We start from the raw sequence: 5374 nt of genomic DNA on the forward strand, positions 1-5374 counted from the left end.
ATGAGGCCCTGGACCTGACTCCCCAGTAAAGGAGACTTCAGCAAGCTGGGGGTCTCCAAAGTTCACAGAGCATTAGGCCTGGAGTCAGGAAGATTTGAGTTCAAATCCAGTCTCAGACACTGTTTGCTTTGGGATCCTGGGCAAGTCACTGAACCTCTGCCTGCCTCAGTTTCCTCAGGTGTAAAATGGGGATCATGAGAGCACCTACATCCCAGGTATATTATGAGGATTAAGTGAGATGTTTGTAAAACACTTAGTGTAGTGCCTGGCATAGTCTTGTTGAATCATGGGACTGTTTGTGACCCCCCCCCCATCTGGGGTTTTATTGACAAATATACTGGAGTAGTTTCCCACTTTTTTGCTCACTTATTTTACAGATAAAGAAACTGAGGCACACAGAGTTAAGTGACTTGCCCAAGGTCACACATTTGGTAAATGTATCAGGACAGACATGAACTGAAGTCTTCCCATTCCAAGCCCTGGGGCTCTATCCTCTGCACTGCCCAGCACATAGTAAATGTTTGTTCATCACTTAGAGTTCAAACCCTAGGCACCAACATAAGGGATGGAGGGGGAATCCTGGTTTCCTTCCCAGGAAAGTGGGAGGTGGGCTGCAGATGGGCCTGGGGAAGGGGGCTCATTTCAAGGGCTCTGGAGCCTGAGAACTTGTTCTTAGCTTCAGGATGACATCTCAGGGCTGTTAGTGTGAGGAGTGTCCCTGGTCCCACCTCCTACCGCTTACTTATCCCCCAGGGCCCTCTGCAGGACCACCCTGAGGGGCTCCCTTTTTTTTAATGCCTTTGGCTGCCCAGGAAGAAATAAATGAGGGGGTTTGCGCTGCTGTTCACACAGGCCAGGAGCCAAGGAAGCCAAAGGGGCATGAAAACTGTGTCTCAGCGCGCTATAAAATCCCCGATTTCCAGGGCCAGACCACAAAGCAGGAACATGAGGATGGTGAGCAGGACCAGGAGGTAGAGCCTGGGGGGATGCCGGCGTTGGGAGCTGCACTGGACCCTCAGCAGCAGAGTCAGGCTGGACCCGCACAGCACACAAGTGAAAAAGATGAACCACACGAACTCGATGATGAAGAAGTCGCCACAGAAATGGCGAGTATACATATAAAAACAAACGACAAAAGTCGCTAGCCTATTCAGGCTGGCCTGAGCCCAGAGGACAGCGCATGTAGCAGCAGACATGTGCTCGGGGCGGTGACATCGGTACCAACACGGAGAGACAGCGCTCGGTGCTGATAGCTGACAGGAAGCTCAGGCCCTCACCGTAGAACGTGGATGTGACGTAGACCACTATCTTGTACATGAAAGAATTATACAAATAGGCATCAGAAAGGAGTCACAGAAGAAGAGGGCATCGCCCCGGCCAGGCTGAGGATGTAGACGGAGAAGGGGTTCCTGGGGATGCGGAGGCCCAGGAGCCATAGGACGAGGCTGTTCCCCACCAGCCCAACCAGGGCAATGAGCAGGCAGAGGATCCACATCCAGTCGCTCAAGCCAAATTGTCTAGGTGCCACAAGAACTAAACTGTCGTTTGCACTTCTTTGCTTTGTGTTGTTGTGAACATATTCCAGCTGTTCAGGTGTGGGGCACATAGGCATGTTGGTTGGTCCTAGCCCCAGGAAGCCCTGCTCCTCTCAGACACCCTGGGGACATGAAGCCAAAGAAGGGCATCAGTGACTTTTCCAGAGATTTACTCCCATTTCTACCTTCATGAGGTAGAGCCTCCTCTTCCCCACTCCCTCTCTTTGGGAGCAGCTAGGTGGTGCCACACTGCACAGAGATATGAAGCTACAGTAAGGAATGACTTAAAATCTAGTTTCAGACACTTACTAGCGAGAGTATGAAGCTACAGTAAGGAATGACTTAAAATCTAGTTTCAGACACTTACTAGCGAGAGAAATGCTTATTTCTCTATTATTCATAACCAATCATTCAATTAAGATTAAGACTTCCCTGTCCTATCTCGTCAGAAGCCCGTTACAGGTAGGTTATTCAGTGAGTCCCTGAAGGACATTGCTGATGAGATCCTGGTACAGGCTTTTCCATCATGGGTGAGATGCCAGCCAACTAGATCTTACAAAGAGAATCTTTTGTAGCTGTTATTCTGACCTCACCATTGTTCATTGTTCATTGACTGGGTAGAGATGGATATCTTTGTTCAGATACTGAGGCTGCTGAACCTCATCACACCCTCAGCAAGTGGAGGTGAAGGCTTTTAGCCTACTTCCCTGTCCACCCCCTCATTGATTTTTAACCACAGTTGATTTCTATCTCCAGGCCTCCCCCTTTTCCAAAGGCTTTTGAAGCATTCAATTCTCTCCAGGGTCAGGGAATGGAACATCTTTGACTTCTAGGCTGTGCCAGTGATCTCAATCTATTATTTGCTAGCCATAGTTAATAAATTGATTATTAATTACCCAGAAATTGTGTGTCTCAGACTTTTCATTAGTCACATTAGCTGTATGACCCTGGACAAGTCCCTTAACATATGTCTCCCTCAGGTTCCTCAGTGAAAACGAGGCCAATAATAGCATCAACCTCACAGGGTTCTACAGAGGATAAAATGAGATAACACTCTGCCTGGCACATAGTACGCCTTTAAGAAAAGCTTGTTTCATTTTCCCCTTTCCCCCTTTTTCTTGTCATGTTATGACAGTGAGGCATAGAAATGGATCTTCTGGAGAAGATTGGGGGGTGTACCTATCTCTTCTTTCTTCTCTGACCACACTCAACTCATCCTCCATTTTCCTCTCTCTTCTGATCTTTCTTTAGTATGTGGGGGTTTGACTTCCTTCTACAACCTATGTTGACAGGCCTAAAGGTGGGCTGAACCACTAAATTCAATGTAACAGGCATTTGTTCATTCATTTAATGTATGTATGATTATATTTATGTATCCATTTACTTTTATTAATTCATAAATTCGTTCATCCATTTATTTTTTAAAATCTCTATCAATACATTTTCCTTTTACATTATTTCTATACTATATACTATCCCCCAGAGTCAATTTAAAAAAAATGAAAGAAGAAAAAAAGAAGAAAAAATATTTCAGCACAACAATCCATCACATGACCTAAGTCCAACAGTGTACTACACAGTGTTCTGCATCCACAGACACTCATCCATGGATAGGAGGGAAGGAAATGCAATTATTTCTTTATTGATTTTCTGTGCCAAACTGTAAAAACATTTGCTCAATACTGTTTTGGGATACTGGGCCTAGAATAACTTTCACCTTTGGGCTGGGTGCTGGGAATACAAGGACAGTGAAACTGTCCCTGCCCCGAAGTAGCCGATATTCTACTGAGAGTGGGTGGGGGGGCGGGGAGGATGGAGCAGCAGGTGCTCACCTCTGCCAGACCAGGTAATTGACCGGCACAGAACATGATCAACTGCAGGTGTCTGGATTGTTGAGTGCTGTGGCTTCAGCTCCTCTTTACTGAGAAATCATTTGCTTTGGGGACAAATACCTGGGAAAGGGTGGGTCTGTTCATCCAGACTGAGAATAGGAGAAAATCAAGGAGATATGGGGTCCACTCCCCCTGAGCCAGAGCCTAGGCATGGAGGATTGGGAACAAGAACTTTCACACCCTGGGGCTGTAGGGGCTTCTGAAGCACTCCAAAGAAAACTCTCCCTCCCTGCTGGGGACCATATTAAAAAGGGTCTGAAAGTTGGGGGCTGCTCCTGCCTCCAAGGGAAACAGAAAACAGAATATAGCAGCAGAAACATCTGCCACCTCCTATTTCCCAAACTGACCAATCTTCTAGCTGTGCCCATTGAAGGAATTAGTGTAAATGTATAAACAAAGAATTAAACTCACAGAAAAATCTTCTGTAGATCCAAGGAGGACAAAGAATTACAAGGAAAGGCCCCAGATGGAGAACTTCCCTTTTTCCTCTCCAAGTTCCTGATGACTGCTGTGCCTGGTCCTGCTGCTGATGCCTGTACCTGTCCTTCTCAGAAATCTCCTGGACAGACACTGAGGCATGAGGGGTGGGATAGGGGTAGGATTCAGTCCTTACCTTCTTACCCTTATATTCCCCTCCATCTTCTCTGAATTATATAGGCCAACAGAAAAAGATTTTTTATTTGCTTTCAGGCACCAAAGGTGGGGATTTCCTAAACACTGGCCTCAGTAGATGAACTCCCCAAAGCCTTCAAGTCCAGACAATGCTTCCTAAGTGGTGCTTCTCTGGTAAAGACTTTGATTCTCCCTAAACACTGACCTGTACATAAGGGCATTAGGGGAATTACTGTTGGATTGGTCTGGTCCATTATCTCCAATCTACTGGTCTTTCCATTATCCTTGCATAGTTATCAGTCATGGTTCCTGCAACTTAGGGAAGAAATGTCCCCTCTGGGCCCCCTGGTTCATTAGCTCCCTTTCTAGCTCTCACAGAACTTTTCTGAAAGTGAAATTGGTCATTCTCCTGTGGGCTCAGCTGTCCATGGAAATCCAAGAGCCTCAGATTTCCCTAGACGACAGGTGAGTATTGGGGTGAGGTATGAAAACATACCCAACAGACTTATTCATTCACAAAACATGCACATACAATATACATATTTGGACATATAGCAATTCACACACATATGCATAAAATGTAATATACATATTCATACCCACGTATGCACATAAGTATATTTCTATTTATGCACATATGTATATTTCTATTAAAACCTAGGGTTCATGAATAGTTTTTGGATGTTCTGTGAACTTGCAGGGAGGGAAATTATCGTTATCTTCACTAACATCTAATTAAATTTCCATATTACCTTAAATTATTAAGAAATTATTCTTAAGAAGAGGAGTCCAGAGGCATCTTTAGACTACAGAAAATATCTATAACACAAGGATACACATATATATTCATGTGAAAGCATGTTTATGTACATATATTCACACATAACTATAGTAATATACATTATTATCACATTATTATAGATGCTACAAATATGTGTCTATATCTATCTATCTATCTATCTATCTATCTATCTATCTATCTATCTGTCTGTCTATAACAAATACTTGTATTCATGTACATATGTACTTGCCTTTATCACAATCTCTCCTGCAGGCAAGCAGAGATAATGATGCTTGGTTAGTCATAACCCATAGCAGAAACTGACACTGGTCCTCTCCAAGTAGCTCTGTAACAAATGGGCATAAGTAATGAAGAGTTGGCCTGTCTCCCTAATGTTAGGCAATGTTAGTGTTGTGGTCAGAGAGGTTGAGACCCCTCAAAGACTGGAGTAGATGGGGTCATCTGGAATGAATTCATAAACTCAAGCACTGTTTGAGTCAAGTTGGCAAAGATTTATTGTTATGCTATATAGTGGGCAAGGATTCTTAAGGAAC

General features: G+C 44.4%; 1 pseudogene; it reads right to left on the reverse strand.

Moving 5' to 3' along the window:
• Positions 1-678: 678 nt before the first annotated feature.
• LOC114047749 lies at positions 679-1612 on the reverse strand (annotated as a pseudogene).
• Between the last annotated feature and the right edge of the window lie 3762 nt (positions 1613-5374).

The sequence above is a fragment of the Vombatus ursinus genome, unplaced genomic scaffold (genome assembly GCF_900497805.2).
Source record: "Vombatus ursinus unplaced genomic scaffold, bare-nosed wombat genome assembly UNPS02014790.1, whole genome shotgun sequence".
In the NCBI taxonomy this organism is placed as follows: domain Eukaryota; kingdom Metazoa; phylum Chordata; class Mammalia; order Diprotodontia; family Vombatidae; genus Vombatus; species Vombatus ursinus.